Source organism: Oryctolagus cuniculus, chromosome 15 (genome assembly GCF_964237555.1).
Source record: "Oryctolagus cuniculus chromosome 15, mOryCun1.1, whole genome shotgun sequence".
NCBI classification, from domain to species: domain Eukaryota; kingdom Metazoa; phylum Chordata; class Mammalia; order Lagomorpha; family Leporidae; genus Oryctolagus; species Oryctolagus cuniculus.
Genome location: NC_091446.1, coordinates 82,776,039 through 82,803,007, shown reverse-complemented (window position 1 = coordinate 82,803,007; position 26,969 = coordinate 82,776,039). Strand labels below are relative to the sequence as shown.

Here is a 26,969-nt window from a genome sequence, read left to right as displayed (position 1 = left end):
ATGCCTGCAGCAGCTAGGACTGGGTCAGGCTAAAGTTAAGAGCCAGGAACTCAGTCTCCCATGGGGCTGACAAGTACCCAGACACTTGCCATCACCTGCTATCTCCCCAGGACACACCTCAGCAGGAAAGCTGGAATTGGAAACGATCCAGAGTTCCAATCCAGACGCTGGAACACAGGCCACAGACACCCCAAGCAGAAACTGAACTCCCACATCAAACGTGCGCCCCCAAGCATCTGACAAATGACGCCCACAGGCTGTGAGCCTGAAGTCAGGGTGAGGGGCACTCTCCAAGCTAGAGAAAACCCCCTCGCAACTGCCTGCCTAGCTTCCTTCCCCTTCATTTAGTAGATTACGACTGCCGTGATGTGTCCGGACCCAACCTGTTAATCCGTACTGCCCACCTGATGCCCACGCCACGGCCAACTCAAGCCGCCACCGCGCCCTCTCTCTCTTCTGCTGCCCAACGCAGAGCCACAGCCGCCTGCTTCACTGCCGCCCCAGCGACACTGAGGCCCCGCCGCCTTCGCCGCGGCTGCCCATCACGTCAGCACCGCCGCCCCTACCTGCTGCTTCCTTCCCGGCCGCCCGACGCTGCTGACCCCGGACTCTGCACCAGAGCGGCCCCACCGCGTCTTTGCACGCCGCCGCCCGCCGCCGACCTGTGCCGTCCAGAGCACCACGTCCCACCGGACGCCCACACGACAGCAGCCGCTTCCTGGCCTCCTGGTTCACGGCCGATGCTACCGCCGCCAGCGAACACTGAGGCTTCCGGCCTAGGAAGTCCCAGGCTTCAGTGAGGCCGAGGCACAGCCGCACTTCCCCGCCCAGGACGTCCGACCCGGAGCCGCCACCGCCGCCTCTATCCCCGCCACCCCTCACCGCCGCTGCCGCCGCCTCCTTCGCCGCACTTCCCAGGGCTACACTCACGCCGTCCCCACCTACCTCTGCTTCCTCGGAGACCGCCGACTTCTCAGACCGCCGCCGCTACTTCCTTTCTCACCGCTGCCGCCGATGAACTGAGCCGCCCCGCCCACGACGCCGAACGCGACCCCAACGCTACGCACGCTGACACCGACGCCGACGCCGACGCTGAGGCCGTACACGACGTTACAACGCAGACGCTGACACAGATTCAGAGTCAGTGAGCGTCAGCGTCAAAGCATCCTGTACGGCGACGGCGTCAGCGTCGGCGTCGCAGTCAGCATGCGTAGCGTCGGCGTCAGCGTCGGCGTCGGCGTGAGTAGCGTCGGCGTCAGCGTCGGCGTCGGCGTGAGTAGCGTCGGGGTCGCGTTCGGCGTCGTGGGCGGGGCGGCTAAGTTCATCGGCGGCAGCGATGAGGAAGGAGGGAGCGGCAGCTGTCCGAGAGGTCGGCGGTCTGCGAGGAAGCAGAGGTAGGTGAGGACGCATCTGCTCATCTGCTCCCCAAATACCCACAGCAGCCAGGGGTCGAAGCGGGAGTTCGCAAGTCACTGCAAGTCCCACAGGTGAGTGGCAGGAATCCAATTACTTGAGTCATGCTGCCTCTCAGGGCCCTCATTAGCAGGAAGCTGGAACCAGGAATTGGAACCAGGACTCAAGCCCCTGTCCTCCAGTGTATGCTGTGGGTGCCCTAACTGGTGTCTTAACCGCTGAGTCAAGCACTCATCCCCTACATAGGATATTTTAAACAGATTTGTGTTAGTATTTGTTCCTCCTCATTGGATTTCTTTGGAATGTGAACTCTCTCATGTTCATACTTATTTCGTTGTATTTGAGGATCTTTTTCTTCAGTTATATCTGCGGTTACTACTTCTTCTATGGTTGTCTGCAGGCGTCTCAGCAGTTCCTGTATTCTGAGGGTGCTGGTCTGGTCCTTAGGCTCCATTAATACTGTCTTTTTCTGTTCAGTTTCCTTCCATTTCTTTATTGCCTTACACTCTGGATTCAGAGCCAACTTTTGGAGCACATCCTTCACAGATTATACTGTTCTTTTTCTGTTGTGTGGATTTCATTGCACCAATTTCAATCCCCCTGTTACTTTTTATTTTGCTAACTGTTTCCCTTTACATCTTATCCTGTTCACTTTTCACATCTGGATGTTTTCTTCTCAGGCTTTCTGTTCCAGACTCAAAAATGCTTCCAAAGGCAGGGCACATTTCCAATTTTACAAAGCTGTAATTTCCGAGTGATGGTGTGACTTAATATCCTCTTTATCTTATTATTTTTATCTTATTAGCCAATGGGGGAGAATAGTGAGTGTTCTACAGGAGCCATTTTCAACTGGAAAGCCTGGGATGCCTAAGCCTAATATGTTGACTGATGGAATCAGGATTATAAATGATGCCAGCAGGAAGGAACAAAGTGTTAGAACCAACAAGATGGATAAATGGAATCTGACAGGCTGCCTGAAAAGAATGTCAGTTAATGGCAGGAGAGGGGGTCCTGACTTGTGTATTTCCAGGATTGCACATCCTGTTTACTGCTGAGTTCACTCCTTGCCGTTTCTGAGCAATGTCACCTACCCTTGAAGTCTGCAATTACTGCCAGATGCTGAAGATGTTAACACCTAGGGCCCTGGGCCAGGCCAGGCACCTAAATGCAACATTGTGCCACAGTGAGCTCATTAGCTTGACTCAGCCTTTCTGCCAACACTGCCCAGCGCCTGAAGTGCACCCACCTGATTACTGGGCCACTCTTGACCCCCAGCCTGTCTTCATCTCCCACAGGAAACCATTTGCCTCCCAGAGATTCGGTCTGCCTCATAAATATTCCTCCAGATCTTGGAGCAGGTGCTCAGGGCCTGGATGGCTTCCTCCCTGTCTTTGCATGTTTAAATCCATCCTTTATGCTTTTTTTTTAATCTAATACCATCTCAGTATTTTTTAAAAACACAAACCACGTTTGATCACGTCATTGCTCAATGCCTTCCGAACTGCTCCATGCCCACCCCCAAGAAAAAGTCTGCGTAGGGCTCCTGACCCTTGCATTTTTGTGACATGTGGGTCACAGCCAGTTGTCTCGCTCCTCTGCTTTTGCAGTCAGCAATGTTTTCTCTCTTTCCTGGAATGCTTTGCTCCCCACACCTTCCTGGAAAGCTCGTTTTCCTTTTGGGAATGCACTCAAGTTCCATCCTAGGTGCATCCTCCATGAATTCTGAACAATCCATTTCTCAGTGCTTTCCCTGGACTCCTCACAGACTTGCATGCATGGCCGATTCCCTCTTTGAAATGGCATCATTTATGTTCAGTATCCGTATATATGTAAGTACAGCCATTCTGCTGTCAGTAAACGAGTTTTTTCCCATTAATTCACCTCCCCCAACTTCCTTTCCCAAACACTCACTCCTTCAGTTCTTTTTGAAACTTCACATCCTCCCTTACCCCAAACCCAGTGGGCTCTGCTCCTCCGAAAATTCTCCTTTAACTTCCCCGGTTTAGTTGGTGCTATCTTCATTAACATTCCTTGTCACCCACTGTTTCTAGAACTTTGTGCTTCATTCTCACAGCCTTTTATGTTTTAAAGTAGTAGTGGTCATGTTGTATTTTACATTTCTTATTCTTACCAAAATTTCAAACCCTGAAAAATAAGTCAGTCAAACATTTTCCCTTTCCCCAAACCATCAACACTTCTACTTGGAGAAAATTATTTTAGGTATCTGGATCTGCATACTTATGGATACGCAGAGGAATACAGGAAAATATGGGATATATAATAAGCCTCCTTTTCAAAAATTACTACTTTGGTTTTTACTTGACTTTGAGGAAAAATGACTACAAGCAAAACTAACGATATTGCTGAACTTTGATAGACTTTTTAAATCAAAGAATATTAGTTCCTAAATTATCCTCCTGTAGTGATATAAGGTCAGACAGGGAAACGTAAATAAGTTGGTGCCTGTTGAGTTCCTTTCTTCAACTCTGAATTTCTACTCTGGAAAATAAGGGACTTCTCATACACAAATAGTCTCCCATTTCCTTAAGCATTTTTCTGATCTATGATATTTACACTGCAAAATTATGAATTTTTGTTTCTTTCTATACTACAATTATCCATAGTTGCTACATATTAGTTCTGCGTGTAAGTGAACTCAGGACTTGATCACTAACTGTATTTTTATCATAGCTCACATCTCATTAAACTATCTTGTATTTGTAAAAAATATTTAAACAGGCGAAAAATAAGATATATTATATATACTGGTAGAACACATACTTATACCCCACTTCCCAAATGTAATCAATATTACTTCATCAGTTTGCTTTTCTAAATTTTATTTATTTCTTTTTCCTTCTTTCTGAAAGGCAGAGAGAGAGAGAGATGATAGAGTAGGTAGATACAGATAGATCCGTCGTTAGACAAGGAGGTGATGGAGATAGGCAGACAGACAGACAAAGGCCCCACTGTTGGGATCCCCACAGTTGCTTGGGCTAGGCAATTGACTTTTCACATCTAAATGTTTTCTTCTTAGGCTTTCTGTACCAGATACAAAAATGATTGCGAAGAAATGACACATTTGCCATTTTAGAGTGGTAATTGTTTGAGTGATGGTGTGACAGGTTGTCCCCTTCATGTTTATGTTAGTAGCCAAGACCTATATTATTACACAGACAGGAGCTGTAAACTGAAGCCAGGTCTGCCATCAGGGGGGCAGGAACCCAGTCATTTGCGCCATCACCAGTACCTTCCAGGGGCTGGAGCCAGCACTGGAACCCAGGCACCCTGATGTAGTAGGCAGGAATCTTAACCACTGAAAAAAAAAGGGAGTAGGGAGGAAAAATACTCATTTGCACTTCATGTTTTTTGAAATAAAAATTATATAAAATGCTTTTGAATACAAATTGAACTTAGAGCTAGTTTCATGTTTTTCTATTCCACATATAGGCACTTACTGACATCCACTCAGAGTTCAGCAAGTTCATATATGGAAATATATATTAACATATAAATGGATCGGAAGATAGCATGTAATATTATTTTAATTATTTTAACATATCTTTATTAATATGTTTTCAGAAATATACAGTATTAGGTTTTATATAATCAGTATATAATGGAAAATCGATGTCATTGCCTTGGCAATCAATATCTGGTACATTTAGGTCTACTCTACTTATTTAGATTCCATATCATGAGATATATGTTAACTTTGCACCCATCCTGTGCCTTGCTGACTGCCTGCAGACATTTGGGTTGTTTCAGAATGTTGCCAGCATGCTAGCATTGACAGCCCTGCAGTGGGCATTATGGTATATATCTTGTGAGCAGATGGATGTGTTCCTTTGGGTACATACCTTGAACTAGAATTGCTGGCTCATTGGTATGGGCCTGCTTAATTTTATTAGACATTTGCAAATTACTCTCTAATGTGGTTTTGCAAATTTACATTGTCAGTAGCTGTGTCTGAGAGTACACATTGTCTATCAATGTTATGAATGCTTGATTTCACACTTTTCATTTTTGAAAATCTGATGGATATCACATGCTATCTGGTGACTATATTAATTTGGATTTTTCTGATTACAGAGGAGGCCAAGCATGTTTTCATAAGCTTATTTCTATTTGGGCTTCTTTGACACATATCCTATACAGATTTTTGTTCTTTTTAAAGACTGCATTCTATTCATCTTACATTTATATGTTACCTGTGTGCTAAACTTTCCTTCTACCCCGTGGCTTTCATTTAATTTTATTTATAGCATCTTTATTGTGAGAAGATTCTAATACTAATATAGTTAACTTGATAAGTTATTCCTTTTAGGGGTTGTCCTATTTGTACGCTCTTAGAAAACATCATCTTTAATGCCAGGTCATAGAATTTATTTTAGAAATTATACAGTATTGATTTTCACATGTGTGTCTTTTATCCATTTGGAATTTATTTTGGAGATTGCCATTGAACCCGTAAGATAAACACTTTTTACAGAAGTATTAATCAAAGAGTCTGTCTTTCTGCCATGATTTGTTTAAGTAAAGATTTTATTCTATAATAATTACTATTTGTTGAAAATTACACAGATAGTACCAAGTTTCTACTTTCCTCTGTTGTTAATATTTTTACATTGCTGTGGTACATTTGCCTTTGGCTAAAATCCAACATTGGTGTCGGATTATTAACTGAACGCCATAGTTTATATGGATTTCTCTACTTCTGCCCAGTTAAAATGATCCCATCCAGGACAGCACATAATGTATTTGGTCTTTGTGTGCCATTATTTCTCCTGTGGCTCCTCTTTCTTTGCTTTTCATGACCTTGGCAATCTTGAATCATATTTTGTAAGGTCCCTTAAGTTGTCTTTTGCTGGTGTGTGTGTTTCCTGGTTAGATTGGATTCGCGGGTTTAGGGGAAGAAGACTGCAAAGGAGAGCTGTTCTCTCCATGAAGACATGTTTGTATGCCATGCACGTTACCCACCACTGGTGACGTTAATCTTGTTCTCCTGGCCAAGGTCGTGCCTGGCAGGTTTCTCCAAAGTGAATTTACATTTTTGTATTTGTGGAAACAAATATTCTACTCTATGGAAGCAAGTCATTAGGCACTGCCCACACTCAGGATTGAGGGGATATTAATTTTCACTTCCTGGAGTTGGAAGCATCTACCAGGTGATCTGGAATTCTTCTCTAAGGGAGCTTTATATCAACTCTCCTGGTCACTTAGTTATTGAGTCTTAATTTATATTAATACAGGTTCATGAATATTTTATCTTCGAATTATAACCCAATCCTAACATATTCACTTTATTGCTCTTACGGTTTCATTTCTGGCCAGTAGGAGCTCTTTGAGTCAGCTCCTATGTCCTTTGGAATAGTCCCATTTTTTTTGTATTTAAGCATCCTGTGGGATGAGGCCTGGAAGGAGGAGAGTGGAGGGGTTCAACTTGTGCTCTAGATCTGCCTGCTGCTCCATGCCCTCGCCTCCTGCTTCACCCTCCACACCCCACACTCACTTGTTCTGGTGTTGGCTCTTCTGCATGATTGGAGGTCCTGGGCCTCCCAGAATTGGCTGACGGCACCATCTGGGGCACCAAAGGGAGGAGCAGGTTGGTGGTGTAGGCCACCATGTGTCTTGCAATAGTTGATGTTGGGGCAAAGGCTAGTGCCCCTGGGAAAGCAGCAGAGGCTGGCCCCGGTACCTGGGCTGCTGCACCCACATGGGACCCGAGGATGGAGTTCGAGGCTCCTGGCTTCACCCGTGGCCCTGACCTGGTCATTCTGGCCATCTGGGGAGTAAACCAGCAGGTGGAAGACCATTCTCTGTCTCTCCCTCTCTAACCACGACTTTCAAATAAGTAAATAAATAAATCTTCAAAATCATTATTGTGTTCATGGCCCACATCTGTAGCACTCTGGGAAGTAAGCTCATGAAGAGTGAGGAGACTTTTCCTGTCCTGCTCCTGTCCAGAGCCCCTAATGGGGGTTGGGTGTCGCTCCCCATCTTCGTGGAGGAATGACACAGGACCCTGTGCTGTTGTTTTGTCTGCTCGGCCCTCCCCGGGTTTGCTGCTGGTTCTTCCCGGGTTGGCTGCCGTCCCTCCACCTCCGTGGAGGGGCGGGCCCCCCTGCCACTTTCCCCACTTCCGCGGGGGAGCGGCACACCGCTGATGGGCTCTCTCGGGGGCAGCACAGGTGTTCCTTCAGATAGATGTTCCTGGTGCATGTTGTCTCTCTCCTCCTTTATAGTCCTCTTCCACCAATCCCAACTCTGCTACCCACACGCCGAGTACGCTGCTCTCCTCCAATCAGGAGCAAGAACAGCTCCTGCAGCTCAATCAAATTGGCGAGAGGCAGCTGTGTAGAAGCTGTTTACTCCCTTCTCAGCGCCATATTGTGGGAGAGCATATGCATAGAATAAGTCTTAATTCGAGTAACTTAGTGTAGTCCGAGTTGCTCCCCACAGTTGGGATTCTCTGCCCCTGCTGCTTTGTCTATAATTTTGTTCGGTGTGTTCTACCCTGTGAGCTCCTTTCTCCGACCAGGCTAGGAAGAATTTATGTTTTTATTTTGAGTTTGTGCTGTGTTTTTTACTTGTTATGTGTATGTACTGATGACCTACAAGCTCCTTAATGTGCTGGACTAGATGCCAGCGAGGTTATTTTATTTTCATGCCTGGTAATATCTTATTGAAAGTTGGACATTGTATTAAAAAATCATGAAGGCTCAGAATGATAATCTCATTGCCCAGAGATAATTCACTCTATCATAGACCAGGCGAATAGCATGAGGGTCATAACTCAATCTTTCGGGGTGGCCCTGGCTCGAGTCTGCATTTCCTTTCTTAGAAGAGTCTGGCTTCGTCTCCACCCCTAGGCTGTGGACCTCCAGGGATCCCAAGTGAAAATCAGCGACGTTTACCAACGCCTCCTGATGGCTGATTCTCAGAACCGTAAGTTGGCCTCTTACTAAAATGACCAAAACCTGCACTCCTCTTTCCCATTCTTTCTTCCTCTCTACCTCTTAGTCTTTTTAACCTAATGTTTTAACCTAATGTTGTAGTAGGAAAACTGGCATCTGGTCTGCTTGTGTTTTTCTGTTACCTGCTGTTCTCCGGGATTTTGGTCCCTCAAGGTCCAGATGCTAGAAACTGGCAGTTAGCCTAGTGGCTCAGATGCCCACATCCCACGTCACGGTATCTAGTTTTGATTGCTGGCTCTGGCTCCTGGCTTCAGCTTCCTTTCAAGACAGACCCAGGGAGGCAGAAGTCACTGCTCAAATAATTGCTTTTCAGTATGGAACTGCTGTTAGAATTTACTGTGTAACCATTATAAATTTTGGATGGAAGGATTGCATTCCAGTTGTATCAATGAAGGTCTTTATTCAGAGGAAATACATGAAGACAGGGAAAGTGGCAAAGTGTCTACCATGTGTTTAAAAAATCTCTGTCAAAAAAAAACATGCTTTCTCTCTCTCTCACTGTCTACCTCTGCCTGTCAAAAAAATAAATACATTAATAAAAATAAGTAAATAAATAAATTAAAATATCTGTCAAAAAATGCACCAAGAGAATGTTTAAAGCCGCCAAAATGCTAACGGTTGTCGATACCCCTTCATATTTCTTGCCTGCAAAGAGGCTGTAAGATGGTAAAATATCATCTCTAAAGAAGTGCTGGGAAACACGCACATGTGTTTCTACATGTACATACACAAACGTTTCTACACATGTGCACACACAATGATATCCAGAGAAGCTATTCTTCAAAATAAGAAGGGTATAACAGTATTTTAGGGAAAACAAATTGAGAGGATCTGTCTCCACATTTCTTTTCTACAAAAAGCTAAAGATTTTGCTTCTGACTGCAAGGAATTGGCAACACATGGAGATTCAGATTAACAGGAAAAAATGAAAAGCCCAGGAAGTAATGCAACATAGGGGAAATATAAAAGCCTATGTAATTTTTCTTCTCTGAATTTCTATAAGAGTTGCAACTTCTCATGCAGTAATACAGTGAGAAGTACGAGGACAAATGAAACTCCCGTGGCAAGGTTCTTATACTCATGGTAAAGTAGTATAATATGAACTTTTCCTTTGGAAGATGTTTTCTGTAATTCCTATAACAGCCACTAAATGGAATATTTTTGTGGTTTTCAATGCATAAGTCTTGCATATTATTTGTTCATCTTAGGCATTTTCTGGTAGATTGTGGATAGCATTATTGTTTTCTGCATTTCACTTGCCAGTTCTTCCTTGTTAACGTTGGAAATATACTTGGTTCCTGTAGATTAGCATTGCCTCCTGTGAACCTACTAAATATGTATTTTATTTCTGATAATTTTTGGCAGATTCCATCAGGGTTTCTACATACACAATCCTTATCAACAAACTGTAACACTTAACAGGTTCATGTTTTCTCTCCCTTCCTTCTCCTCAAGCCCTCTTTTTTTCACTAATACACTGTTCATTACAAATTAGGAGAGTAGATAGGTTTACCTTCTTCTTGCTGTTAGTGGAAAAGCCTTCACTATTTCGCCATTAAGCATGATGTTAACTATAGTGTTTTTGTTTCTGTGTTTTACAAATGTCCTTTTACAGAATAAGGGATTTTTCTTGTGTTTCCCCGGAAACTGAGAACCATGAGACTATTGGCATAAAGAGGTTGTAAGGTTAATCAAATGCTTTCTGCTTTAACCAAGATGATGCTTTTATCTTTCATTCTGTTGATGTGGGGTGTTACCTTGCTTGATTTTTAAGAACAATTTATTTATTTAGGAAGCAGCATTACAGAGGCAAAGAGAGGGAAAAGGACAAAGGGAGAGACAAAGATGTTCCATCCCCTGGTTCACTCTCCAAATAGCTGTGAAGGCTGGGGCTAAAGTTAAGAGCCTAGAATGCATCCTGGTCTCCCACATGGATGGTAGGGACGCAAGAATTTGGACCATTTTTGCTACTTGCCCAGGCCCATTAGCAGAGAGCTGCATCAGAAGTGGAGGAGCAGGGACTCAAACCTATGCCTGTATGAGATGCTGGCATCACAGGCGGTGGCTTAATCCACTGTGCCAGGATGTGGCTCCCAAATGCCCAGTATTCAAATATTAATGTAATCTTGATTCCTGAGATAAATTGTATTTGGTCATGATTTATCATCCTTTTTATACATTGCTGAGAAATATTCAGTAATATTTTATTAAGGGTTTTATTTCCATGTTCATGAGGGATATTGATTTGTGAGTGTTTTTCTCTTAAAAAAAATCTTTATGAGATCATATCAGCATTTTGTCTGTTTCATAAACTATGTTAGGAATAGTTCCCTTTTTTTATTCTTAAAATGTTTGTGTAGAATCCTTCTTTTTAATTCTGGAAGGATTGTGTAGGATTTGTGTTTTCCTCTGTTAAAGTTCAATGAATTGTTATGAATTCATCTGGGCCTGGAATTTTCTGTGTGCTTCCACAAAAAAAAAGCACTTTATTACCATGAATTAAATTTTCAATAGATATGTGGATTTTAAAACATTCTTTGAAATTTTTTTAATGAAATTTTTATTTAGTTGAAAGAGTGAGAGTGAGTGAGAAAGAGAGACACTGGTTTACTCCCTAAATGCTTGCAACAGCCTGGACTGGGTCAAGACAAAGCCAGGAGCCCAGACCTGCATCCAGGCTTCCTGTGTGGGTGGCAGGGGACCAAGCACTTCAGCCTTCAACTGCTGCCTCCCAGGATGCACATTAGCAGGAACAGGTAGTCGGAAGCAAAACATGGACTTGAACCCAGGCACTGTGACTATGGGTGTGGGTGTCTCAAGCAGCATCTTCGTCACTGAGCCACAGTGCCCCCCCTTTTAAGATTTATTTATTTGAAAGGCAGAGTTAGAGATGCAGAGGCAGAGAGAGAGAGGTCTGTCTTCCATCCACTGGTTCACTCTCCAAAAGGCCCCAACAGCTGGAGCTGGACTGATTAGAAGTCAGGAGCCAACAGCTTCTTCCAGGGCTCCCACGTGGGTGCAGGGGCCCACAGGACTTGGACCATCCTTTACCGCTTTCCCAGAGGCATTAGTAGGGACCTGGATGGGAAGCAGAGCAGCTGGGACTAGAACCGGAACTGCAGGTGGTGGCTTTACCTGCTGTGTCACAGTGCCTTCTTCTTAAGGTGAAAGCAAAGACAAGTGGCTTCAGTTCTTCCTTCTTTGTTAATGTATTACTTCTGATAAAATTGTTTGAAGGCGTTTAATTCCTTCAAAGAACTTCTCTAGCTACAACCCACACATTTAGATGTTTTATGTTTTCATCATTCCTCAGTTTGAAATACGTTTAGATTGTCTTCTGGACTGGGTTATTTAAAAGGTTATTACTAACTTGGCCAATATTGGGGGATTTTCTATGTGTTTGGATGTTATTGATTTCTAATTTGAAACTTGCAGTGGGGAATGTATTCTGCATGCGTCAGTCGTATTCTCTTGATTGAACCTTGGTTCACGACCCAGAGTTTATCTGGGGTAATGTAACAATGCTTTTGGATGATCAGGAAATAAGGCGAAATGGATCAACCGTGAACATAAATTTTATTCTCTTTGCAAAATGGATGGCATAGAAAAATACTACTCCTGAGACAGCATGGCTATCAAGGAAGTCGTAACAAAAATGTGCCTGTGGCATTGAACATAAATAAATTAGAACGTGAAATTATTCTTTTTGGTGATGCAAATGATGTGAGAGCGGAGGTTGAAAATAAGTCCACTCTGGGGGTTGGGGGAAATCAAGCCCATCAGCACTTACTGGATTTTAGTGCATTTGGCTTCACCTACCCATAATTTAGAGTGTCTCAAAGTTTGCAATTAAAAGCTACCGGGGAACAGTGGCTGAACACTGACTCATTAGAAGGGAGTTGAAAAAGCTCAACTAAAATCACCTAAATTATAGACCTCAGCTGTTCACAAGGCCTCTTCTGTGTTAGTGAGTCAATGTTTTTAAAGGATAAGTGTGTGTTTGGGGATGAGAGTGCGTATTTATTGATTAGGACTGTGTGTTTATTTATATTGATCTTTTATTGAATCCCAGGTATAGACATGTGCCTTAATAGAATTTCACCATTCAACCATCCATTACAAATCCTTTTAGTCCTTTTTACCTACCCATCCCTAATTCTGTCTTGTTCTCCCATGACAGTGACCACAATGTGTAAAATCTACATGGTTTGAATATCTAGATATTCTTAAAAAGAAAATTTTACACACCACAGTGGTTAATATTGATGCCTTGTCCCCTATCTAAACTTCCTTGTATGCTGGCCAGTGACACTGCCTTTGTCCCTTCTCTTGTCTGCAGTGGGGACCCCTCCCCTGCCCTACCTTGGTTGCTGCTTTGCTCATTTTTTTTGAAAAATAAAAAACTCTCTTCCAAGAAACCTTCTGTCAGGCTGTCCTTTCAGAGAATGCAAACAAAGACACAAGTTTGTTATAAAAATTAACAAATTGACTCATATATGTGAATGATAAAATGGTAAAGGATAGTCAGAATAATTTGAAAAAAGAGGATTAAGGGGAGGATAACTTCTTTTTAAAAATATTTAGTTATTTGAGAGGTGGGAGGAAGCTCCCATCTGCTGGTTTACTCCCCAAATGACTGCAATGACCCCAGCCAGGAACTCAGTCCAGGTCTCCCACATGGGCCAGAAGCCAATGTTAACCACCACCTTTGCCTTCCTAGGATCCTTGTTAGCAGGAAGCTTGAATCAGGAGCTGGAGCTAGGACTTGAACCCACGTGCTTTAGACTTGGGATGTGGGTGTTGTGATAAGTATCTTATCTGCTAGTCCAAATGCCCGCATTGAGTTTTTTGATACCATGACCAAGTAAACATGGCATTGTAGGTTTGAGTTTGTTAGTCACAGAGATATCAACATAAATAGAGGAACACAATGGAGACCCAAAGTGAGATTCAAGAATAATATTTTATCATTGACATATAAACAGTTCTTAGAACAGAGTTGACTATGTGATAGAGAGTTAAAACACGTTGAATGAGTGAAAAAGTGATATGAGACAGCATTGCCATCACAGTTGGGAAGAGAGGATTATTCCATGAAAGTTTCTGGAGAAATGCTTTATTCATATGAAAAATAAATATTGGACCCCATGTTCATACTATAAAAAGAAATCAGTTCCACGGAATTAAAGATCTGTGAATGTGAAATGTAACTTTTAACATGTTTAGCACGAAATACAGCCAATTCTTATGACTTTGATATTGGAGAATTCATAAGTACTTCAAGAAAAAAAATGTGAACGAAAAAAAAAAGGTGGATTTTAAATTTTTAATTAACATAAGCAAATTGAACAGGTAACCTACAGGAAAGATATTTGCAATATGCAAAGCTTCCTCCTCTCCCCTCTGCCCTTCCTTCCTTCATGATTGTATAGCTTCCTTCTTCAGTCAGTTTCTTGCTTGTCTACTGGGGTAAACAGGAACACAGAGATCAATAAGACAGCATTTTAAAGTGGCCCTGAAGAAGTTCCACTAATGTGAGAGCAGACAAGGGACCAGCCATTACAGCATAGTGTGACAAGGGCTGTGAGAGAAGAGTAAGCACAGTGTTGAAGCAGCCCTCAACTGAAAAAAAGTGCAGGTGGTATCCGAACTGTGCATGAAAGCGTAGACAGAAGTGAGCATGCTTTCCAGAGAGAGTTCAAGAGCACTCGGGGAGGTTGGGGCGCCCTTCTCAAGGCTGAGAGGCGGTGGAATGAACAGCCAGTTCTGCAGCTCTGCTGCGGTTCCTAGTTCAGCTTTGCTGGGGAACAGAGAGGGAATGGGAGGTGCTGAGCACTGAGTCAGAGTTGTCAGGGGGTCCAGTTGGGGGAGACCCTCAGCTCTGGCATGGAGATAGAATTTTGGCTCAAACACGAAAGGAGCGATGAATGTATTTAGAGGAGCGGAGAGGTATGGTGGGACCCCTGGGCAAGACAAATAATCATGATTACTGTGTGGAAAATCCTGCAAGGGGCAGTGAATACTGAAGCCAAGAGAGAGTCAAGGGGTGAGAATCCTAACCGCATGAGATGTAGGTTGTGACTGACATTGGAGAGTAGTGTAGTGTTCCAGGGAGTTGGGTGGAAAAAAGAGTTTACTAACTGGCAGAGTGTGAAATGGAGGTGGCTCCTGGGTTCTGGCTTGGATAACTGCATAGATAATTAAAACAGAAACTGTTGGAGAAGAATAGCAGAGAAGCATTCATATTTTTATTATAAGACATTTTTGAAAATGTAAGTACAGGAGACTGGGAGGAAGTTGGTTCTAAAACTGAAATTCAGGAGAGAGACTTACCCTGGAGTTAGCGATTCTTAATTGGGTCTTCAGGAGTGAACAAGCTGCTCAGAGACTGTATAAAGTAGGAAGACCAATGCTGCAATGAAGGGTGAAACAATAGGAGCTGACAGTGGAGTCTGCGGAGGCACAACTAAGAAAGGAATGAAAACTGGAACATGAATACGAAGTCACAGGAGCCAATGGAATGAAGGTTTGAAATGCTGAGAAGATAAAACTCAAACATGGAAAAGAAAGAGCTCATTAGAGTTTTCGTCGAATAGTTCATTCATTCCTTTTTGGAATGTGACTTATGGAGACATGAAAAAGCATCAGATGACACGGGTGGAGAAGGACATAGAAAGCAAGAATCCAGAGATAATACTAGCAGATAACCACCCGTAAGGGAGGAAAGCAGAGAACTCCAGTGTTTATTTGAAGAGGAGTCTCCCCAGCCCCTCCACCAAATTGAGAAAGATTGATGACGTGTAAATGCTGTATGGGAGAAACTGGCAGAGAGAAGTACTCTAAAAGTGATAAAGTGATAACAAGGAGAGAAGCAGTGGGTAGGATGAGGTCCTGAGGGAGCCGGAGCAGGCCTGAAGAGAAGAATCCCAGCAGAGAACAATGATGCCAGGTGGAGCTACGTTGTCTGCAGGCAGAGCAAGGGCAAGTTCTGGTAGCTCTCCCACAACACCTCCTATTTCATTAGTGGTTAAGTCTCAACTGTTGAGAACAAGCAGGTGGTAGGGACAGATATTTAAGAAAACTGGAGAAGGTTGAAAGTCATGGCCGTGGAGATCTCCCACGAAGATATAGCACCGATATTGAGTAGTGCCTTCAACTCCTTGAAACTAGAGAATGAGTGACCATCCCTCAAGGACCTGCTTATGCTTGTGTGTGATGGTGCAGCAGGAAGACAGCTGAATGGCTGCACACTTGTCAGATGATGTGCAAATAGGGACAAGAGAGGCAAGAGAGTGGAGAAAATGATCAACCAGGAAACCCAGCTGGCTGTGGGGGAAGGAAAAATACTCCAACAGGAGTGGAGTCACAGAAGATGGAGATTAAGTGACACTGAGTGACAGGAGAAGAAAGAAAGGTGACCTCTTGGAGAGTGAATGTTTTACTTTATTATTTTTAAAAGATTTGTTATTGTAGTTATTTGGAAGGCAGAGTGACCGGGGGGGGGGGGGACAGACAGAGGGAGAGAGAGAGAGAGATCTTCCATGCACTGGTTCACCACCAAAATGGCTACAACAGCCGGGTCTTGGCCAGGTTGAAGCCAGGAACCAGGAACTCCTTCCAGGTCTCCCATGTGGGTGGCATTGGGGTGATCACCACTGCCTTCCCAGGTGCCTTAGCAGGAAGCTGGATCGGAATCAGAGCAGCTGGGACTTAATGAGCACTCCAATATGGGATGCTGGTGTCAACATGTGGTGGTTGAGCCTGTTAGGCTACAACACCAGCCCCAAGTGTTTATGCTAGTATGTCATAAAGAGTCCATATCTGTTTAATGATGCGTGAGTGCACATGCCCATAAGTACACATAAACTTTGTCCTGTTGCCCGCACAGATTGCTTTTATTTTCAGTGTGTTTTTGAAATCATCAATACAGTAGAATAGATTTTTGTCTGACAGTGTACAGTTCTATCCCTTTTTAAATTAATGGGCTACTTTCCAGAGCAGCTTTGCTTCACAGACAGAGCAAAAAGTAGAATGTTTCCATCATTGTTTTCTAAACCCTGCACACGGCTAACACCTCACGTTAATGTGCATTTGTTATATTGATGAATCAATATCGGTGTATCATCATCAATTAAATTTCATACTTCCCAAAGGACTCACTGTGTGTTATACAGTTTTATGGATTTCAGCAAATGCCAATATTATATACTTGCCATCATAGTGATATCATACAGAGCATTTCATGCCTCTTTTTAAAAAAAAGATTTATTTATTTATTTGTAAGTTGGAATTACACAGAGAGAGAAGGAGGGAATTACACAGAGAGAGAAGGAGGGAGGGAGGGAAAGAGAAAGAAAGAGAGAGAGAGAGAGAGAGAGAGAGAGAGATCTTCCATCCGCTGGCTCACTCCCTAATTGGCTGCAGCAGCTGGAGCTGTGCTGATCCGAAGCCAGGATCCAGGAGGTTCTTCCAGGTCTCCCAGGCAGGTGCAGGGGCCCAAGGATTTGGGCCATCTTCCATTGCTTTCCCAGGCCATAGCAGAGAGCTGAATCAGAAGTGGAGCAGCCAGGACTCAAACCATATGGATGCTGGTACTGCATGTGGCAGCTTTACCCACTACACCACAGCTCCAGCCCCATCATGTCATGCCTTAAAAATCCCCTGTGCTCCATCCATCCATCTCTGCCTCCTCCTCCTCATTCCCTAGCAACTATTTATCTTTTCATTGTCTCTATAGTTTTGCCTAATTACTACATTCATAGTTGAAATAATAGGAGGAGATATTCAAAAATTCATTGAAAATGCATATTGTAGAAAAGCTATGCATGCATTTTTAAATTCTTAGCACCAAAATAAAGCCTATTTTTTAACTCTTTAAAAAAAAAACTCTACTTAGTAATTTGCATTTAAGCTTCCTCTATGTTTTTTTGGTTTGATAGTTCATATGTGTTTAGTATGAATAACATCCATTTTATAGATACATCAGTTTACCTATTGAATAATGTCTTAGTTGATTCCAAAATTTGACAGTTATGAACCAAGCTGCTATAAACATTGATGTGCAGATTTGAGTGGAACATTAGTTTTCAGTTCATTTGGGTAAATTCATTTGGTGATTGATGGATTGTATGATAAGACTATGTTCTTCTCTGTAAGAAGTTGTCAGACTGTCTTCAAAATGTCCAAACCATTTTATATTCCCACTGTCCATGAGTGGAGTTCCTGTTGCTCCACATCCTCATCAGCATTTGATGTTGTCAGAGCTTTGGATTTTAGCTAACAGATTTTTAACAGATTTGTTTTATCATGAGTTGCTTTTGTTATTTTAATCTGAAATTATCTATACTTTCCTGAGTATTTTTTAAATGCTCACTTGTCCCCTGTATGTCTTTGGTGAATGTTATCTTCAGATCTTTTCCACTTTAATCGTTTGCTTTGTGAGTTTTAAGAGTCCTCTGTATGCTCTGACTATTAGCTTTTGGATGTTTTCTCTCACTTTATGGCTCATCTTTCCATCCTCTTAACAGGTCTTTCACAGAGCAGAAATTGTTTTAATGAAATCCAGCTTATCCATTTTTCTTCCATGGATTGTGCTCACGTGTTATAGCTAAAAAAGGCATCACCAAAAACTCACAGCTCCCTAGAATTTCTCCTGTGCTATCTTCCAGGAATTTTATAGCTTTGTGTTAGGTTTAGGTTTATGATCCATTTCTACTTAGTGTTTGTGAAAAGTGTAAAGTCTACATCAAGATTCGTCTGTGTGTGTGTGTGTGTGTGTGTGTGTATCCAGGTTATTTCTGCACCCTTTAATGGAGAGCCATTCCTTTGTTCACTGAGTTGCCTCTGCTCCTTTGTCAAAGGTCAGTAAACTAGATTCATGGGTGTTATTTTGGACTCTCTATCTTGCTCCATTGATTGTCTGTCTTTCTGCCAGTGTCAGATGGGTCTTTATTACTGTCAAATCTATGAACTGTAATGCACGTATGGCTTTATGTGGCTACCACCATAACCAGCCTACAGAATTCCAGCACCCCAAAACTCCCTCACTCTGTCTCTGTATACTTGTACCTCCCACTCAGACACAACCTCCAGCTACTGATAATGTTTCCCGACACTGTAAGGTTGCCTTTTGAGGGGTGCCATGTGAGTGAAACTATATGACATGTAACCATTTGAGGTTGGTTGCCAGTGACGAGTGTCCTGTTTTCCTTGCATCAGCACTTTGTAGTTTTCAGCACCCTTGACCTTTGTTTAGACAATTTTCATTGGCACTATTGTGAATGTTTTTTGGCTTGTTTTAACTTCTAATTTTATGTAGAAAACAGTTTGTTTTTCTGTATTGTGTTTTACAACCTTGCTTACTTTACTGTTTTGTTTTGTTTTGTTTTGTTTTGTTTTGTTTTTGACAGGCAGAGTGGACAGTGAGAAAGACAGAGAGAAAGGTTTCCTTTGCCATTGGTTCACCCTCCAATGGCCGCCATGGCCGGCGTGCTGCGGCTGGCGCACCGCACTGATCCAAAGGCAGGATCCAGGTGCTTCTCCTGGTCTCCCATGGGGTGCAGGGCCCAAGCACTTGGGCCATCCTCCACTGCACTCCCTGGCCACAGCAGAGAGCTGGCCTAGAAGAGGGGCAACCGGAACAGAATCCGGAGCCCCAACCGGGACTAGAACCCAGTGTGCCGGCGCCGCAAGGCAGAGGATTAGCCTACTGAGCCATGGCGCCGGCTTTACTTTACTGTTTTTAGAAGTTCTGAATGTTTGTTTTGTTTTTTATTGCCCAATAATATCTTTTTTTTTTTTTTTTTTTGGACAGGCAGAGTGGACAGTCAGAGAGAGACACAGAGAGAAAGGTCTTCCTTTTGCCGTTGGTTCACCCTCCAATGGCCGCCGCGGTCGGCGCGCTGCGGCCGGCGCACCGCGCTGATCCGATGGCAGGAGCCAGGAGCCAGGTGCTTTTCCTGGTCTCCCATGGGGTGCAGGGCCCAAGCACCTGGGCCATCCTCCACTGCACTCCCTGGCCACAGCAGAGGGCTGGCCTGGAAGAGGGGCAACCGGGACAGAATCCGGCGCCCCGACCGGGACTAGAACCCGGTGTGCCGGCGCCGCTAGGCGGAGGATTAGCCTAGTGAGCCGCGGCGCCGGCCTGCCCAATAATATCTATGCAGGCAGTCATGTTGCCAATAAACATATGGACAATTTTATCATTCATTACTAGTCTCTTTTTTAAAAATAATTTCTGTTTCTTACCTATTGCATTGCTGAAGCTTGCAGTATCATGTTGACTAGGAGTATTGAGAATGGAATTTTTATTTATCCTAATCTTAAGAAAGCATTGACTCTTGCATTGTTACATATAATAATGGTTGTAGGTTATATTGGTAGATGTGTTTTATCATACTGAGGACGTTTTCCTCTCTGCCTTGCTTTTGAAGAGTTTATAAGAATCATTGATTTATTTCATCTTGTTTGAACTTATAGTTTATAGCTTTTAGGGAAATGCATGATTTCAGATAAAGTGTTGAGTACATAAAGCTCCGCAGAATTTTAGCTTACTAGCTCTTCTTAAAAATATTTATTTATTTATTAGCAAGTCAGAGTTACAGAGAGATCTTCCATCTGCTGGTTTACTCACCTGATGGCCACAACGGCCAGGGCTGGACCAGGCTTGAGCCAGGAGCTTCCTCTGGGTCTCCCACGTGGGTGCAGAGGTGCAAGCACTTGGGCCATCTTCCACTGCTTTCCCAGGCCATAGCAGAGAGCTGGGTGTGAAGAGGAGCAGCTGGGACCCAAACCATCACCTATATGGGATGCCGTGTTGCAGGCAGCTTTACCTGCTACACCACAGCACTGGCCCCACTTATTATCCTTCTGATGTGTGTGTGGCACCTCCATAATTTGTCTTCTCTCTTTTTTCTTTACCATCTCAATAAAGATATATCAGTTTTCAGACGCAGTTTTTGTGTTCACTGGTTTTTTGTTTTGTTTTCAATTTTATTCTGTTTCACTCTTTGAATTATTAGTTGCTCCCTCATGCCTGGCTTAGTTTATTTTGCTGTTTTTTTTTATTTTTTTAAACTAAGAATTATTGTTGAATAGATAGCTTTCTTCTCTTCTAATAAATGCCTTTATTGCTATGAATTTTACTCTAATTATGTTTAAGTTGCATCTGTAAAACTCTGATACATCTGCATTTTAAATTTGTTAAAGTTATATCCTTTTCTAATTTGTCTTGAGACTTCCTCTTTGACAAATGGATTTAGAAGTGTATTGTGGGGCCAGCGCTGTGGAATAGCAGGTAAAGCTGCCACCGGCAATGCCAGCATCCTATATGGGCACTGCTTTGAGTCCTGACTGCTCCTTTTCCTATCCAGCTTCCTGGTCTGGGAAAGCAGTAAAAGATGTCCGAAGTCCTTGGGCCCCTGAGCCTGCATGGGAGACCTGGAAGAACCTCCTGGCTCCTGGCTTCGGATGGGCTCAGCTCTAAGGGCCATTGCTGCCAACTGGGGAGTGAACCAGTGGATGGCAGACCTCTCCCCTCTCCCCTGTCCCCTCTCCCCTCTCCCCTCTCCCCTCTCTCCTCTCTTCTTTCCCTGCCTCTACTTCTCTCTCTGTGTAGCTCTGCCTTTCAAATAAAATAAATAAATGTTATGTATTTCAATGTTTGTCACAGACAGCTTCAGGAGGCCTCATTTGAAATAAAATCCTTTCTGAAAATTTCTCCTTCACTTGCTGTGTTTAGGCCAGCTGCATTCAACATACTCACTGATAGTTTTTCATTTAGCTGGATTTCATCATCTGGTTTTTGACATCGAACTCCTTTATTTCAGTTTCTCCTTTCTTGCTGTCAGGTGATGTGCATGGCTCTTCATTCCATTTTAATTTATCAGTTGTGATGTATACAGTATCTGTTTCTGTAGATTGTTATTGACTGCCCTCAGAATTGCAACACACACTTCACTTTTCATAGGCTCCTACAATTTTGCCTTATCAGGGAGAAATCTTGCCATCAGGTAGGTTCTTTCTCTTCTCTTTTATGTCATAGTTTTTTTACATATTCCACATATCCCAAGAACCCACATTAAAAATTCATCAGATGCATGTTATAATTTTTGGTTCAATCACTGAATCCATTTTGTTTTAAAATATTTATTTATTTTACTTGAAAGTCACAGTTACACAGAGGGAGAGAAGGAGAGGCACAGAGAGAGAGAGAGAGAGAGAGAGGTTTTCCATCCTTCCATCCCCTGGTTCACTCCCCGAGGGCTGCAATGGCCAGAACTGCCCCAATCTGAAGCCAGGAGCCAGGAGCTTCTTCCAGGTCATCCATGTGGGTGCAGGAGCCCAAGGACTTGGGTCATCTTCTACTGCTTTCCCAGGTCATAGTATAGAGGTGGTTGGAAGTGGAGTTACCGGGTCTCAAACCGGTGCCCATATGGGATGCTGACACTGCAGGAGGCAGCTTTACCTGCTATGCCACAGCACCGGCCCCCATTGAATCCATTTTTAAAACCTATTGGGGCCGGCGCTGTGGTGCAGTGGGTTAAGTCTGAGGTGTCACTAGTCATGGTTAGGGGCCTGGAACTCTTCCTCTCCTGCAGTGGAAGGCTGTGTCTTTAACTGTCAGTGTGATGACACCTGCCTTCCCAGAATGCACCTGTCACATCCGGGTCATGGATGCATGCTTGCACCCTAACAGGATTGTGGAGCCCCTCAGAAGGCGCACCAGCCGGAAGGAGCTCCACCTCCAGCGCGGATGAAGGCTGCTGTTTTCTCTCTTCTCCACGGAGCGCTGCACGTGCGGAGCCACGGACCGCTTGTGCGTGCTTTTCCCTGTGCAGAGCCATCCACCTTGGCGCTTTCCCGCTCTCTTTATCTCCGTCGCGTGCACGGACCACCTCAACCGGAGGTACCATTTTCATTTCCTTCTCTTGTCCACAGGCAGTTCTTTGGCCCGCTCTTGTTGAGCACTTCTCTGTGTGGGGCAGCCCAGGCTCGGGCCTGAATGTGTGTTTGTTTCCTGGGTGCTACATAACCTTTTTGCGCGTGGGACCAGTCTGCGCTTTGTATTTCTGTCTCGAATGGATCCTGCAACAAAATTAATCTACTCTGGGTTCTGGTTGGAGCCTTGGCTGCTCCACTTCCTATCCAGCTCCCTGCTAGTGCCCCTGGGAAAGCAGCGGAGGCTGGCCCCGGTACCTGGGCTGCTGCACCCACATGGGACCCCAGGATGGAGTTCGAGGCTCCTGGCTTCGCCCTTGGCCCTGACCTGGTCATTCTGGCCATCTGGGGAGTGAACCAGCAGGTGGAAGACCTTTCTCTGTCTCTCCCTCTCTAACCACGACTTTCAAATAAGTAAATAAATAAATCTTCAAAATCATTAATGTGTTCATGGCCCACATCTGTAGCACTCTGGGAAGTAAGCTCATGAAGAGTGAGGAGACTTTTCCTGTCCCGCTCCTCTCCAGAGCCCGTAATGGGGGTTGGGATTCTCTGCCCCTGCTGCTTTGTCTATAATTTTGTTCGGTGTGTTCTACCCTGTGAGCTCCTTTCTCCGACCAGGCTAGGAAGAGTTTTTCTGTTTTTTGAGTTTGTGCTGTGTTTTTACTTGTTATGAGTATGAACTGATGGCATACAAGCTCCTTAATGTGCAGGACTAGATACCAGCGAGGTTATTTTATTTTCATGCCTGGTAATATCTTGTTGAAAGTTGGACATTGTATTAAAAAATCATGAAGGCTCAGAATGATAATCTCATTGCCCAGAGATAATTCACTCTATCATAGACCAGGCGAATAGCATGAGGGTCATAACTCAATCTTTCGGGGTGGCCCTGGCTCGAGTCTGCATTTCCTTCCTTAGAAGAGTCTGGCTTCGTCTCCACCCCTAGGCTGTGGACCTCCAGGGATCCCAAGTGAAAATCAGCGACGTTTACCAATGCCTCCTGATGGCTGAATCTCAGAACCGTAAGTTGGCCTCTTACTAAAATGACCAAAACCTGCACTCCTCTTTCCCATTCTTTCTTCCCCTCTACCTCTCTTAGTCTTTTTAACCTAATGTTGTAGTAGGAAAACTGGCATCTGGTCTGCTTGTGTTTTACTGTGACCTGCTGTTCTCTGGGATTTTGGTCCCTCAAGGTCCAGATGCTGGAAACTGGCAGTTAGCCTAGTGGCTCAGATGCCCACATCCCACGTCACAGTATCTAGTTTTGATTGCTGGCTCTGGCTCCTGGCTTCAGCTTCCTTTCAAGACAAACCCAGGGAGGCAGTGATAATGGCTCAAATAATTGCTTTTTTGTCAGCTCTCAAGGGAGACTTGGATGGGGATACTGGTTCCCAGCTTCATCCTTGGCTGCTGTGGACCTTTGGCGAGTAAACCAATGGATGGGAGTTCTCCCAGCTCCCTGAAATAAGTAAACATCACCATTGAAAAGATCTGGATGTTTTCATTGGCCCAAACTCCACCTTTTGTTCCCCTGGTTCTGATATGTGGAAAGCTCTGCCTGGGTAATGCTCTTCCCTTGGCTTCTGGTCCATTCTCTGGCTGGCTTCTCAGCCCCTTGCTGCAGACCAAAGTGGCTACTGCCAGTGGGAAGCACCTCACACCATTCTCCACAGGACTGTGGCCCTCAACCTCTGGATCTTTCAGTAGCTCCCAAATAACTTGCAACCAGCTGCTTTTGTTTTATGCGGCGTTATCAGTTGTTGTTCTTGGAAGTTTTGGTCTTAGTAGAAAGGGAAGACCTGGGGCAACTTACTGATGAGAAGTAAAGTTGCAGACAGTGCTCCTAGCAACTGTGAGATAAACAGAAGTGGTATAAAGAGCCCAGAGGGCAGTGTTGGCCATCCAAGTAATGAGATGACCCCTGGCTATAATTGAGGTTGTGTTTCTCTGTCCATCAGAATTGTTGGCATTCTCTTGTGTGTGGAGATGACACTACTGCCTCCTTTACCCAGAGTCATCCCTGGGAGAGAAAAGGGGGCAGCTTGCTAACAGATCATGGTCAGGTGGCCTCTTGGGCATGGGCTAGTAAGGAATTCTTAGGAAAGGGCCAAGGCAGGGCTTAACCTGTGGCCCAGGGTAGCTCCAGTGTCAGTGCTGGAACCTGCTCCTAACAACTCACAAGAGCCTATGGTGTGTATATGTGTGGTCACTTTAGTACATTGTGTGGTCAGTTTAGTACATTGTACGGGCCTCGTACACCATGGAGATATATAAACTATAAACCAGGGCTTTGTTTTACACAGATGCTGGTTGTAAAACTTGAATCAGGGAACGGCCACCCAGGAGGGATGTGTGGCAGTAGGGGTGGGGCCAGATTCAAACCCTTTGGGTCAGTAGATACTGGGTGCTGACCTAATAATGGTTGGCTCTGTGTTCATTTGTGTGCGTGCGTGCGTGTGTGTGTGTGTGTTATCATTTAGTTGTTACTACACCATGAAATCAGATAGTAGAGACTAGGAGATTTTCTGTTCCCTGCTTCAGTCCACATTGCAACTCGGGTCGCTGTGACCCCCTTCATCTTCATCCTTAACCACAGAACCTGCAACAGTGCAGGGTGGGAGGACTGAGCCCAGGCTAGTTTCCGGTCGCTGAGGGCAGACAGTGCAGTGTGGCAGAGTCCAAGGACCCGTGTGGCCCTGAGCACACTCTTGGTTCATATAAGAAATGCAAACAGGATTCTGAGCCCAAGTAGCATGGAGAGAACAGGGAGAGATTTGAGAAAAATTGTCCTTGGTTGCTCATTGTTCTTATACCTTGTTGTCATGCCCCTGTCCTGAACAAACCCCACCACCTGTTTTCTCTGTTTCTATACCCAGACAGCACAATACAGGTGATGAAAGCTTGCACAACAGAGCAGATAGCCGCATTCTAAATTCCTGATCACCAATCTCCAAGACAGCAGGGGTCCTACCAGAACTTGTGGGCTGACTTTTCCTTTACTATCCCTAGAAAGTTTTCACACTTTTAATGTGCGGAAGCATGCCTCTTCTCCCTCACTCAGTAATTCTAAAGTCAAACTTTCCTGTTTATTTTGCAGTATCTATAAATTCACGTAATGGGGTGAGACACAGTACAGAGAGGGTCCCTGGACCCTGTATCCAGTCTCCTGCAGAACCAGCCTCTTGCAGAGTTACAGTACAGTTCCAAAGCCAGGAGACCACAATGGGCACAGCCAAGGGAGAGAATGTTTTGGACCTCACAAGACTTCACGTCACCCTCGTAGAGCCACACCCATTCCCTCTGACAGGCTGCAGTCTGTCCCACAGCTCCATGACTGAGTCACATCCTGAATGTCATTTGTGTGCAGTCACACAGAGTAGGTGCCCCGGGGACTGGGTTTTATCAGTCAGCATGGTTCTCTGGAGATTCCTATAGGTCACTGTGCGTACCCATAGTTCCTATAGATCAGTGTGCATGTCCATAGTTCCTGTAGGTCACTGTGCATAACCATAGTACCTATAGGTCACTGTACATACCCATAGTCCCTGTATGTCACCGTGCATATCCATAGTTCCTATTGATCAGTGTGCGTACCCATACTTCCTATAGGTCACTGTGCGTACCCATAGTTCCTGTAGGTCACTGTGCATAACCATAGTACCTATAGGTCACTGTACATACCCATAGTCCCTGTATGTCACCGTGCATATCCATAGTTCCTATTGATCAGTGTGCGTACCCATACTTCCTATAGGTCACTGTGCGTACCCATAGTTCCTGTAGGTCACTGTGCATAACCATAGTACCTATAGGTCACTGTACATACCCATAGTCCCTGTATGTCACCGTGCATATCCATAGTTCCTATTGATCAGTGTGCGTACCCATACTTCCTATAGGTCACTGTGCGTACCCATAGTTCCTGTAGGTCACTGTGCGTATCCATAGTCCCTGTAGGTCACCGTGCATACCCATAGTTCCTGTAGGTTACCGTGCGTATCCATAGTCCCTGTAGGTCACTGTGCATACCCATAGCTCCTATAGGTCACTGTGCGTACCCATAGTTCCATCCTTTGTATTAACCTCTGTGGGATGGATGGTCTGGCATTACCCACTAAGGTCCATCAGGGTTGATTCCAGTTCTTGCCTATTAAAAATTAAGCTGCTATAGACATGAAGTATTTTACATGAATATAGGAATTAATTTTTCAGGGATAAAAACCTCTGGCATTTGAATTTAATTTATTATTAATTTAGTGTTGAGAGACTAGCAAGCTGCTTGCCTATGTAGCTGTACCATTTCATAGTCTCATTAGCAAGGTAGGGTTGATCCAGTTTCTCCACATCCTTGCTAGCACTGCATATTTTAAGTGATTTTTATTTGAGCCAATTTGATAGGTATATACTGATGTCCCAGGGTGGTTTGTACTTGCATTTCCCTCATGGGTAATGACATGGAACATCTTTTCATGGGCATATATGCCGACTGCATACTTCTTAGGTGGAATGTGTGTTTTCTAACTGGATTGCTATTTTACTGTTCAGCTGTGAGAGTCTTTTACATTTTCTAGATACTAGTCCTTTGTCATCTGTGGTGTTTGTAAATACATGTCTTAAAGTATTTACCTCATTCTTTTT

The 26,969-nt window shown here is 44.1% G+C and overlaps 1 long non-coding RNA gene across 2 annotated transcripts; it reads left to right on the top strand.

Annotated features, from left to right (window-relative positions):
- Window positions 1-1,105: 1,105 nt before the first annotated feature.
- LOC138845420 (uncharacterized) lies at window positions 1,106-26,969 on the top strand. 2 transcript variants are annotated; one of them, XR_011382577.1, is made up of 4 exons: window positions 1,106-1,394; window positions 8,286-8,361; window positions 22,087-22,296; window positions 23,278-26,969. It is a non-coding gene; the product is annotated as an uncharacterized lncRNA (long non-coding RNA). The 2 variants fall into 2 exon arrangements; XR_011382576.1 differs by lacking the exon at window positions 1,106-1,394 and having other exon boundaries at window positions 4,959-8,361.